The 14266-nt window shown below is 31.6% G+C and overlaps 1 long non-coding RNA gene across 11 annotated transcripts; it reads right to left on the reverse strand.

The window, feature by feature from the left end:
* Positions 1-1158: 1158 nt before the first annotated feature.
* On the reverse strand, positions 1159-13850 carry LOC114075136. 11 transcript variants are annotated; one of them, XR_003575504.1, is made up of 9 exons: positions 13590-13850; positions 13410-13456; positions 12796-12948; positions 11831-11911; positions 11473-11533; positions 9968-10042; positions 6122-6173; positions 3929-3998; positions 1159-1369 (listed from the first exon to the last, which is right to left on the reverse strand). It is a non-coding gene; the product is annotated as an uncharacterized LOC114075136 (long non-coding RNA). The 11 variants fall into 11 exon arrangements; XR_003575506.1 differs by having other exon boundaries at positions 6122-6780; XR_003575502.1 differs by having other exon boundaries at positions 11312-11533.
* Between the last annotated feature and the right edge of the window lie 416 nt (positions 13851-14266).

Consider the following 14266-nt stretch of genomic DNA (forward strand, 5'->3'; position numbering starts at 1 on the left):
CACAATTTCTAATTAAAATACACCAATATTGTTTTTCTATAAATAATATAAAGTATTAAATTTGCTAATAAGTAATTAAAATTTATGAGAAAAGACATAAAATCACCATTCAAGTTGTTTTGAATTTTTAAAAAAGACACTTTAACTTTGCGAGTGTCCTATTACCGCACGAAACTATCTAAATCTAAAATAAATATACCATTTTGATGAATTTTAACACCACTCATGTTGTTCACATCATTTGGGCACGTGAAGCACTGTTGATACAACTTCAAGCCAATGTAAAATTGCCATTTGGCACTTTCAATTTGCCTTATTGAAAAAAATATAAAAAATCATGTATTAATTATTTAATTTAACATTATTAAGATAGTTTTTAATTTTTCAAATATTTTTTCTCATCTTTCTTATCATAATTAGCTTACCCATATTTCTTGAGCATCCCTGTCTTTCTGCATTTCTTTTTCTCTTTTTCCTTTTTGGAGTTTTTTAAAAAATAATGTTATTGAGTTTCTTTTTTAAAAAAATAAAATAAAATTAGTTTAGTGATTTTTTGTCTCTTACAAATCAAGATTGGGATATGGGAGTAGTTAAACTCTGAAAAATTCTATTTGGAACTAAGAGTTGGAGAAGATGGTGATTTAGATGTCAGATTTTTAGTTGTAATATTTCAGTATTTAGATTTTAATTATTTGAAGATATTTATTTTCATAAATAAATTAATTGATAGTAATTTGACTTAAAATTGATAGTGCTACTGCGAAATCTTTTCAGCCACAATTGGATTTGAAGATTCTTGCTGCACAAAGAGAATGGGAAAGAATAGAGATGAGGTTAAGGAGAAAGAGAAAAATAAAGAACACAGTTGAGGTGAAGAAGAAAGAGAAAAAAGGAGAAAAGAAAAAAAAGAAATACAAAGATAGTAGATAAATAATTTAAAATTATTTTTAACACGTGGTAAGTTGACTATTAGTGCGTGACATACAAATATTTTTGTACAAGTGGTATTGAGGAAAAAATAGGGTATACATTCTATTTTTAAGTTGTTTAATGGAGTAATAGGACACCTGCAAAGTTAAGGTGTCTATTTAAAAATTCGAGATAACTTAGATGGTGATTATATGTCTTCTCTCTCAAATTGATAGATTTTCCATAAACTTAAAAACATAATATGTGGTGTGTTGATTCACATACTTATAAAGCATTAATATTCAAAATGTGTACACAATAGTTCAAAAATTAGTCTTACAGTAGTTCAATATATTCCACAAATAAATATATTTGACAAAATCAATATAATGTATTCAAACTTTTACAATAGTTCAAAAACTATTCATCATCCGCTTCTAATTTGTTCACCTCCATTTCCCTACACAAATCAGATTGTGATGGTTATAGAATAGGTAAGAAGTTCCATATTGCAACATTTATTGAAGAGGCAAGAAGTCCAGATTGCTGTAGTTTATATATCATTTATGCAACAATAGGTCAATATATTTGTATAAAGGATGGATTCATAACCTCAATATTTCTATTTTAATGCTAAAAAAATAGGTCAAAATTGTACTATGCACATTCTACTTTTGCTTCCTTTACAACCAGCAGGTTTTCCTTTTGCTTCTTTTACACCATCATCCAACATTCTACTATGCACATTTTCAACAACATTCAACTTATTCAAATATAACAAGAACATTCAACAACAAATTATAACTAAAAGTACAAGGCTTTACACCAAACTCATTCCACATCATATCAGTAACGTTAATAGATTCATTATACAACTAAAATTTAGCATAACTTTCAATAAAGATAAAGAAAGTAACTTCAACTAATTCAACCTTCAATCTCTTGACATCATCCAATGCCCCCTTCATAAAATTTAAAAATCCCAATTTTCCAAGCTTCCTTAAAATATCTTCGTATATAGACAAAGTGGGTGTTAAATGGGGTTGCTTAGGATCCCATTTAAAGAGATGAAAAGATGAAGTTTGATCATTTTCTTGACGAAGGGTGTCGAGAAATTGCTTTGGTGTGAAATCTTGCTAGAGTTATTTTGCTTTAGAAGATAAAACAATAGAAGAAACATGTTAATGGCTAGATGAAAATGGGAGAGATATGGGTTTAGGAGGATTGAATAGATGAAAGAAGAGAAAAAGAAAGCCATTGAATCAATTCAACAAATTAAACAGGTAGCATGTGGTGACACTACTTCAAGAAAATCTCAGTGAAGAAGACCACAAGCATCTGCAGATTGCATACTCAGGTAATATATTTGCAGATTGCATCTAGAAGTTACAGAAAATAGTAAATCTGCTGATAGCCAATTCCAAATTGCATCTGTTAGTTACACAAAATAATAAATCTGCAGATTTATTATTCCAGATTGACTATGGTATACACTGAAGGATTAGTCTAATAGAATACTAGAGAAATACCATTTCGAACCTTAATGCCTAACACCCATAACATAATCAAAACTTGAAACAAAATCTGACACAGCAAAAACTAGAGTCCAACCATACCAAACAAGCCACTAACAGAAACATTTAAAGTATTTCGCGGGCATTCAACAATCATATATTATTATAAGTGGGAAGATTTAAGTTCAAAGTTAGATTACGAAAATGTCCTTCACCAATTTTTTAAATTAAAAAAGTCTTTTACTAATTTTTAAAATTAAATCAATAATAACAATTAAACTTGACCAATACATGATTAGATGTTACAACTTATCATTTTCCTTTTCTCAATGAATTTGATTGCTAAACCTTTTATCTTCTACCATTATACACATTCATTCAAACCCTTTCTTCTACTTAATTTCTCCCTTTATAAATTGGATAAAAAATATTAATCCACTGCACTTTCTATTACATAATCTAACAGTTCTTATATAATATTTTTTTATTGGTCATTATTTTTCTTTTTGATTCATGCCTTCATTCATTTTTTATTTTCATGATTGTTGGAAAAACACATCATCTAATAGTTCTCATGTAATATTTTTTTATTAGACACTACTTTTCTTATTGGTTTGTGCCCTTCATTCATCTTTTTATTTTANCATGATTAGATGTTACAACTTATCATTTTCCTTTTCTCAATGAATTTGATTGCTAAACCTTTTATCTTCTACCATTATACACATTCATTCAAACCCTTTCTTCTACTTAATTTCTCCCTTTATAAATTGGCTAAAAAATATTAATCCACTGCACTTTCTATTACATAATCTAACAGTTCTTATATAATATATTTTTATTGGTCATTATTTTTCTTTTTGATTCGTGCCTTCGTTCATTTTTTATTTTCATGATTGTTGGAAAAACACATCATCTAATAGTTCTCATGTAATATTTTTTTATTAGTCACTACTTTTCTTATTGGTTTGTGCCCTTCATTCATCTTTTTATTTTAATGATAGTCGGAGTATTTATATTCGAAGAAACTTAAGCCTCGGGGCTTAGAATTTTTGAGTGATGATTCTAATTGGTAAAAATATATTTCTATCCTTACAAGTTTCTCACTATCCCCCTAAAAATTATTGATGTTTAAGTTTTAGGCAGAAAGTAAACACTAGAAAGAGTTTATTTTATATGCACAAAAACACTACAGACAATGTTGAGCAATTTTATATCAACAAGAGTTGGACTTATATAAATTATANGCTCATTATTCCCCTAAAAAAATATTGATATTTAAGTTTTAGGCACAAAGTAAACACTAGAAAGAGTTTATTTTATATGCACAAAAACACATATAGGAGTACTACAGACAATGTTGAGCAATTTTATATCAACAAGAGTTGGACTTATATAAATTATAATAGTAACAAAGGTCAAATGTGCAAGGCACGTTTCCAGAACTAGTACTCAAAAAAATATTAAGATCTCATTTTCTTGATAGCAGTAAACTAATCACATACCTTTGCAACTCGAATTTTACAAATATCTCTTTTTCTACTTCAACAAAAGTTTCATATTACTGTAGGATCCCTGTCAGATTGGAAGATATATACAACGTCAAACATGATTGTTGGTGGAAAAGTAGCTAAGTAGAAGCAAAATGCTATGAGTTGAATAATATTTAGAAGCCAATGCAACATCTACTCTATCAAAACTAAGCAACCTGACTATATAGTTGGAACTTAGGCTTTTTATAGAGAAATTTAAATTCAGAGATTTCTTAATATAAATTTCATATCAGTCATGCAAAAACTAGATATACTTTGAATTATTCAAACATGAAGTTATAAGATTGCAAATTGACTGTATCAATAAGCCAACTATCACAAAGAAGAATTTCAGAGAAACTGAGAGGACTAATTGCCAACTAGATACCTTTTGAAGAATTGGATCATGAGTTCATCAAAAAGATTGTAGAGGATTCTAGCCTTTTACAACTTGTGCACTACTCGCATCAATAGGTGAAACAATGTTACATCAAACATACCCTGGTATACCTCGAACATACAATTCATGGTTGTTTAGAAGCAATTAACTAAAGAAATGTCGCATTTGTTCTCTAATTCTTCTTTCACTTCTTCTCTCATTTCATTCATTTCTTCTTTTAGAGAGCTAATTTCATTGGCATGTTTCTGTTTTAACTTGTTATATTCCTCATATTTCTTTCAATTACTTTTTGTCACAGATCTAGCATGGAACCTAAGTCGACAAGGCTGCTCCATTCAAAACATTGCTGTAAAAGCATAATATGCAGTTTCACTACAATTTTGGCAATTTTGAAGTTCATCCTATTGAATAAAATTGAAATCCATATTAAATGCAAGTACCTCTAATTTATTTCCAGATTAATTGATCTTATGGTTCGATAAGTTAACTTCAGTTTACATCCCTTCAAAGAAAAATGTGCAGCAACTCAAGCATATTAAAGTAAAATTATAGGCCTCCCAACAGTATATTATATTTAAACCTGAATTATATTCATCATTAATTCACTTAAAAAAAACATACTATTGAAACTTGAGTATCGGCCTAAATTTCCTTTCCCCTCTTTATACGAGTTGCAATAAACATTTCAGAATTTGATGGTTCCTCATTGTTTTCTTTGATTGCACGCTCAAATTTATATCAAAAGAAATTTAGTAAAATTATTGATAGTTAAAGAAGTATTTGTGGGTTAAAGGTTACCGAGACCACAATCTATCTTCGACTTAACTATTGGCATTGATTAACTATTGACACTCCTTTATGAAAACACAAAAGCATAAGTAAGACAGGAAACACCAGGGTGACCTGAATTTCATTATTAGGAAGGTAACTTATTGCTTTGAGATCATAACTAAGAAAGAAAACACCAAAGCATTCAGCTTTTTAGTTGTCTCCTTTGCCACCAGTACAAGTGCTTGAACTTCATTGGGACAATAAAAGAAAGGTGTTAAAAAAGGTTTATTATTTTTACACAAGAAGAAAGGGGTAAACAAAAATGATCATACATAGAGATAACAGAGCAGCATATTTTACTTATTCGGAGAGTAGTTAGTAATAATCGAGGCTTGTGGGTTGATACATGGAAAAATTGTGAAGTATAAAGAGATGTGGTTTATGTTTTTCAATTCTTAAATGACTTGTAACATGCATGATGTACACTATTGGTATGCCATTAAGAACTTTCTTTTTTATATAATAATAAATTAAGAAAATTTCACATTGTGTTATTGCGGAAAGAGATAGTGTTCCAGAGCAGAAAAGCAGCAATAAGAGCAAAAAGAACAGGTAAGAAAGGAAGAAGAGAGGATTATTAACAACAACAAGTATGAAAAGCGAAACACCAAGGCCAAAAAAGATAAGGGAAAACACAAAGTATAAAGCAAGTGAGGGAATTAGAGGGTGTTCAAAATAGAACACAAAAACCAACAACAGAAATCTCAGCATACCATGAAAAAGAATAAATTTTTCTTAAAACCTTAAGAAGGGTTTATGATGGAGTTTTTAGTACGTTCTAGGAATATTACATAGAAAAGGCTACACAAATCTAACTTCAAAAGATTTAACTGTGTTGCATTCACTGTGTTTATTAGAATGAGTAGTGAAATAATTGTTAGCTTCGAGAAAGATAGGTGAGAGTAACATATAGAGGATAGGAGAGAGTAACATACCGAGGATTGATTTCACTGTGCTGCCTTCACTTCCTTTACTATGGTCCAATGCCTGCTAGTAATAGTAAAAAGTAAGTATCTAGATGACAACAACAATTCACTTTTACTTATCAGAATGCAATTTCATAATTCTAACATGAATACTCTAGATATTACTAACCTTAGTCATAGACATCTTAAGATATTTGTACAAAAATAGTCAAATGACCAAATGAGTAAGTTAGCACTATATGTTAATCACAAAAATAATAAAGATCATGGTGTGTAATCATCAAACTCATCTTCGAATTCCTCTTCCGACGCATCTTATGAATCATCTTCATACTCACTTTCAGACCCGTCATCACACTCTTCTTCAAACTCATCTTCAGACTAATGTTCAAACTTCTTTTCATAAACATCTTAAAATTCCTTTTCATACTCGACCTTAAGTTGTTGATTATCAAATTCCTCTGAAGGCAAATAAATAACAATTTATATACATCTGTCCTTACTAAGTGAACTTCAACATCATCTTCTTGTATAGATGGATCCATCTAGTGATTAGACAACTCATTTTCATAATTTTCTTTGAGATAATTTTCAAATTCATCACTCATGTTAAACAAGTCTCTCAGAACAGTCTTCATAACATAATGTCCATCTTGATCATATGGATCCTGCACATAGAAGAATTGATGTACTTGAGATGCTAGAACAAAAGGCTCTTCCTGAGAGCATTTCTTATTAAAATACAAATATGTAAGTCCATACATATCTTTTTCAACCTCATAAAATCGCACTTAAATAGAACAACCTTAAAATGACTAGAATAGTCTAACTCAACTATATAAAATATTCTACCATACTAAGTCGAATATGCAGTAATCGGGTTCTTATCCTTTAAGCTTGCAAAGCTCATAGTTGAGGCAACAACTGTAACACCACTATTTTGTGTTTTACATTTTGCATCACACTGCCTAATATGGAATCTATATCCATTAATGAGATACCAAGAGTATCTTTTTGCAAAACAATTTGGTCATCTAGACAATTGTTTTATTAAATCAGACACATTCTCTCGCAAATTACGAGTTACAAACCATTGAGAGAAGTATTGACTATGATTCGCGGATGATTATTAACCTCTTGTTGATGCTCTCTACACAACATGTACTTTTTTGTTAAAATGATAAATAAAATATGTTAAGATTTGAAGAAAATACTATATCAAAGTAAAGTACCTAGTATATTCTTGAATCTCATCACAATTTCTAAATAGGTATGCATGTCCCTAACTTAGTAACTTGTTATCTAGTATAAATGGATCTGGTTTTTTTGCTCCTATAGTATATCCTTTTTGAATAAACAAACTCATTATTTCTGCATCACTTGGGTCATGTTCATCATTATTTCGGGCTATTCTATAAAATCTTGTTTGTAGAGCCCATTAAGATATATAGAAAATAAATTTATACAATCTATTCCAACACATGCCTCTGCTATGCAATCTTCTAGATAACGTCTGTTGCGGATATATGATTTAAATTTACTCATTTTTCTTTCTGTGGAATATATCCATTGGTTTTGAACTGGACCATCTAATCTCACTTCATTTGCCAAATGAATATGCAAATAAATCATTATGTCAAAAAATAACGGGGAACTGATTTGTTGTTTCTCTGATCTCAACTTCTAACAAAATCTAATTGCTCTTATGTGATTTTTTGATACAAATGCTGGAAAAATGAACATAGAGGAATCAAAGCAATAGCAACGTGATCTAGAAGGATGTTTTTAATGGGTATTGGATGAAACTAATGTAACATAAAATGAGCATCATGGGTCTTATAACAAGACAATTTCCTTTCATCCAATTTCACACTCCTAGATATATTGGATGCACAGCCATAAGGTATCTTGGCTGTCTTTAAAACTCCACAAAAAAGTTATTTCTCTCCAGTTGTCATTAAGAAGCAAGCTTTTGAAAACTTTATTCTCTTATTATTTCCAATATATTTAGATGAAGATTCATTCTAATTACCAGCTATATCAAATCATACCGGGCTTTTGCATGATCCTTTGTTTTGCCAGAAATATCCAAAATAGTTCCAAGAATGCTATCAACTATGTTCTTCTCTATGTGCATTACATCAAGGTTGTGGCATAACAAGTTGTGCTGCCAATAAGGCAATTCAAAAAAAATGACCTGTTTATCCATGGGACATCATTTGATCTCTTGCTCTTTTTTCCAAACACATTTTCAAAATCTTGTAAGGAATTAAGCACATCAGTTCCCTTTTTTAAAGATAGAGGAGGCATGAATTAGGTTTTTCATTGAAATATCTTTTATTAGATATCCATGGATGATCCATGTGTAGAAAAACACGATTATCCATATAACACATTTACTATCTATGCATAAGATAGCGAGAAATAAAGTTATTGTTATAACAAGGGAAATCAAATTTTCCTTTTGTGCTCCATCCAAACAACATAGCATATGCAAGAAAGTCATTGATAGTCCACATAAGAGCTGCTTGCATTTGAAAAGTTTGATTTCTCGAAGCATCATAAGTCTTAACCCTAGAATCCCACAACAATTTCAACTCATCTATCAATGGTTGTAAGTAAATATCAATGTCATTGTCAGGTGATCGTGACCCAGGTATGAGTAAAGAAAGTATAGAATATTCAGATATGATGCACATCCATGGAGGCAGATTATATGCCATCAACATAACTGGCCATGTTCTATGAGATATAATCATGGTTCAACATGGGCTGAACCCATCAGTTCCTAATCCAAGTCTCACATTGCGAGAATCTTGTGTGAAATCTTGATGCATCCTCTAAAAATCAATCCATGATAGACCATCAGCGGGATGTCTTAACTTTCCATCTTTAGAAGGCTCCTCATTATGCAACCTAGAAGAATCTACCGTCTTTGACCACATAAATAACCTTTTAAGTCTTGGAATTAATTGGAATTGTCTCAAAGTCTTTTCTAAAACTCAATGTGATTTTCTAGAAGACTCACCCTCACCATGAACTTCAGGATTTTTAATATATCGTTAAGCTCTGCATGTATGAGAAAACTCATCATCTTTATGATCATTCCTAAAGAACATGAAATCATTTGGACAAGCATCAATTTTCTCATAATCAAGGACGAGATTCTTAACCATAGACTTGGTATTATTGTAAGATGAAGGAATGTTCAACTCGGGCTTCGCCTTTTTGAATAACTCGTAAACATAAGTGAATGATTCATTTCTCCATCCATGTAGAAAGTTCAACAAATATAAACAAAGTGCGAATGATAATTTAGAGAATCCTGTACAACAAGGATATAATTATCGGATTGCCTCTTCAACTAAGTTAGAGTATTTTTTGGCATCTTCATTTGGACAATCATAAGAACCCTCAACCTCTGCAACATCTCTAAATTGATCATTCAAAAACCAATAAATATCATCAGGCGAGCGTTCCATATAATCTTCAACATTCAACTTGATATCCCATTCCCTGTGATTGATCCATCTAGTATAACCTTTAACAAATCAATAGCATATTAGATTATCATACACTACATTCCTTCGAGCCCAACGAACATTACAATATTTTGCACATGGACACTAAATTTCATCTCTGTGAGGACCTCCATAAGAGTAAGAAAAATGAAGGAATGATTCAACACCATAAATATATGATTCTCTATACCTTGCTAACTCCATCCAATCCTTCGATGGGATATTTGAATTCCCAGAAGATATACATATTGATTAACCATCATCACAAATGAATTTTAAAAGTCATGCGTAAGTTATGAGATTCAGGATTGATGAGATGATACAATTTTCTTACCTAGTCATGGTTCTTGTGCTATGCCAAATAAAACTTTGAATCCTCCAAGAATGTTTCTCAATGTTTATTATACTTCTAGGAAAAATTAATAAAAATTAATAGAGTAGACACGATTGAGAAGGAAACTAAACAAATATGATAGACACAATTAAATGTACTAATTAAGATTAAGAAATTCTATCGAGAAGTATGTTCAAGTTGTAAACAAAAATGTAAAGAAATTCAAACACTTTATTTAGAAGACCAAAAGTAAAAACCCAAGCTTGAAAAGATCTGTAGATTTGCAGATTTTAATATTGCACATTTGCACATTTACATACATATTGTAGATTATAATTTTCCACAAAATATAGAACAACAAGATACCACAACACATTTTTATGATGCAACATAGATCTGCAAATATGCAGATTTGCATATTTACACATCGCACATAGTTAAGCCCAAGAACGGATAACTCTCCTAATACAGGTATACTTGTTGATACCACTAATGATTCACATGAGATTTGTCAGGAATCCCAAGCTACTATCCCTAAATAAAGAACACAAGCTCAAAAGAGGAGAATCAACAAAATGGTATGTCTACTCCCTCTAACTCGATGCTCGATCAATTTACTCAAGATCAAATTGCTGGCCATGATCATGTTTATGCAATGGGACAAAAGGTTGTGGAAAGTTGTGAACAAATATAGGGGGCGAGTGTGAGTGAGTCTGGACAACAATCCCATCATAACAAAAAAAGTAATACTGAACAATTGGACCATAGACCATAAGCACCATCCTAAAACCAATGATGAGCACAGTAATTACCATAAGGACTTTCCCAAGATGTATAGAAACTTTTGCAAACGTCCCTTAACAACACAAAAAAGTCAGCATTTATGTTCTAACTTTGTCAAGATTTATGTTACACATGGCAATAAATCAAATTCTTAACATGACATAAATAAGGGACTAACGACTAGACAAAAATCAACTTATGCACAAACTCAAGTGCAATCTTGAGCAATTTAGTTTATGACATTAACATGTGGATCAAGGAACTGGAACTCAACATGAAAATATTACTATATTTGATAAAAAAGATAATTTTGAAATACAAGAGACCATATGAAGTCTTTCTTGATAGAAATGGTGCGTTGTCTATTTGACACATAAATCTAAAGATACTCGTCTACAAAATTTTGTTGTTCCAACTAGTTTGAGATGTCAAGAAAATTGAATCGCAGATAACAATAGCTCGCTCTCCTAAAACCTTTATATCATAGTTGTTGCCAAGGTCCTGCCTAGGAATATAGGGAAAACTCTTTTAGTCAGCATGTCATGAAATGAAAACCAATACCTCAAAATGTGATGTACATCAAGATTGGCAGATCAATCATATATGAGATGGTGCACCACATAACAAATCATGTTATCCAGCTCAAAGTATTCATTCTCAAGTCAAAAAAGTATTCACACATGAGATTGATCACATAACCTCTGAGGGTAGAAGGGAAATACTCTTCTTTAGGGTCTTCCGTGCTCGCGAGTGAATGGCTGTTGCAGTTTCTGATGTTCCCAACTGAACAGTAGTTTGAAGAAGAAAAAAATCAGCACTAGATGCTTGCTCATTTACCCATAGTCCATGTCCATGTGTAACATAAATCTCTACAAATGTATGCTTACTTATTTACCCATAGTCCATGGCCATGGGTAACATAAATCTCTACAAAGTTAGAACATAATAAATAGCAGCAGGAAATACTCAATTAAGTGTGTGGGGGGGGGGGCAACATTGCACACTTGATGCTAAACATCTTTTTATTGACCTGCAAAATGAACTTGATTACAACACAGTATGAACACAAAAAAGAATTACCTTTGAAGGCAAGCTCGAATGGAAAGAATGACCATGTGAAAACATCCCCCAATACTGTAAGTACTGCAGGTACAAAGCACACTACATAGAGGAATGGAAAGTTTGAATGAGGGAGGAGGACTACAGAAACATAAAAGAGAAAGAAAATGAAAAGAAGGATAAAAGCAAGGAGAATCAAAACAAGAAAGAGAAATAAAATAACCATGACAATGCAAAAGATGCTACAGAAAAATAACAAACAAACAGTAGGGAGATGAACAAACAAAATAAACTTGAACAACAGAAGGAAGAAGAATGGCAAACGCAAAGAAAAAGGAACCAACAACAGCAAGAAGTGAGACCCAAAGAACAACCTAGAAATCTACCACACCACAAAATCAGACAACCAAGGAATCTCCATATCATCGCACAAGCAACATGTAAACTTCCCATATTACATTTCAATGCTTTCACTAACTTGAACATGTAGGAAATTCAAGCAATAACAAGAGACAAACCTACCACCACAGGGCATCCAGCAAGACAGGAAACACATAACAGGTATGAACATGAAAATAATAAAGGAAAACAAAAAATGCAACAAGGAGGGGATGTCAATTGAAAAGTATCAGGTATCATAGCTATGAAACATTACTTAAATAATTTGTCTATAACATCTACTAAGATGGTAAAATTTGAAGGATGGATTGATGGGGGTTTCCAGTACAACCTCATATCTGCAGAAAGGGATAACAAGAGGAGGGAATTCGCCTCATGTTTTTCATGAGGGGGTACACTCAGACCTTAACCCAGACTTTAGAGCCCCAGCTAACAATAAAACTCAGTAACAACAATCTACACAGTAGCAGGGTCAACAACAAGGGCAGATTGTGGCAATGAAGCAAGGGCACCTTAACACACACTTCTCACAATACTACCTGACACCGCTATTTCAGTTTCTAAAGTAAGTGTAAATTATTACTTACTTGAAAAAATTAGTTCTTCAACTTCTGTCCTTCAGCTCTTCGATTTTTAGTTTTTTGATCCCCAGTTCTTTGGCATCAACTCTTCATTTCCTCGATAAAATCAAAATCTGGAGAGGAGAATCTTCAACTCAACTCTTCCATTTTTCAGCATAGCTAGTCAAGAGAATTTGCATAATTCAAAATTTTTATAGCTACATAAAAGTTAAACAAATTAAACACGCAAGTTAAAAATAAATAAATTGAAACTATGTCACATAAAAAGAAACTGGAGGAGTAATGTTCAACGAAAACATTACAATAACGGTTCCATAATAAATTCAAAATATGTTGATAACCTATTAAAACAACACTTGTTCTCTTTAATACCCATCATTTCATTATACTCAATCTTAACAGTTTTTTGCTTTTATCGAAGGAACAACTAATATCTCAATTTATTCAGTTTTCTGCTTTTCTTTTGTTCAACATCACGAGACAAGGTACTAAATCTCAGGGCACCCAGAAATCAACGAAGAGAGCTATATTACGCGCTACACTCCCAAAAACATTAGAAAAACACAAGAACATCAAAACCCTAAAGCTAAAATTTAGACTTTCAAAGATAGAATTCTTACCCAGTAAACCCTAAATCTATCTGAAATCAAGTTCTGCAATGAAAAATCTGAGAGAAAAGTGTGACAGAGAGACTTAACTTCAGTTAATCTTGCCAAAACACCAATCAATTACTACTAAACAAAAAAAAATTCATTCAATTTGAAGAAGCTTGATGAAATCTTCAGCTATGAAACTCTTACCTTTACGAAATCTTCATCTCGGACAAGAGAAAGATCAGTCAGCTCGGTGAGTTCTGTAACTCGATCTTTAGCTTGATCTTCAGTTCGATCTTTAGCTCGAAGAAGAGAAATTGTAAGTTCTTCAACTCGGAGAAGGAAAGGGAAAGGGTGACATGAAGGAAAGAGCACGATCTTCAGCACAATATCAGAGAAAGGAAACGTAAAGCGTGATTTCTTCAGAAAAGAAAAGGGAAAGGGTGAAGGAAGGAGAAAGTCTTTTTGTTTTATTATTAATTAATGTTTATTTTTTGGCAAATAAAAATGGGAGGGAGATTTAAAATTGTTGAAGGGAATATAAATTTTTTGTGAAAATTTTTTAAGGCCACACTATAATGTGTTATTTTTAAAATAATAAAAATAGGACATTCAAAAAGTGTGGTCATATATGTAAAAAAATATTGACAATTATATCATTTTGTAGCAAGACTTATAAAGTGTAGCTTATAGAATTAAATAGTATACTTTTCAAGTGTTGCCAATATTATCGTTGCTAAAAGATAAAAATAATTGGCTACACCTCAAAAGCGTTCCAAAAAATACTTTAGGCAACACTTGAAAAGTGTAGTCTAGATTTAGTGTGGTTGTAGACCTAAAATGGTGTAGTGATATCAATGCATAAGTCTATGGCTATAACTGTA

Source organism: Solanum pennellii, chromosome 12, assembly GCF_001406875.1.
Source record: "Solanum pennellii chromosome 12, SPENNV200".
NCBI classification, from domain to species: Eukaryota; Viridiplantae; Streptophyta; class Magnoliopsida; order Solanales; family Solanaceae; genus Solanum; species Solanum pennellii.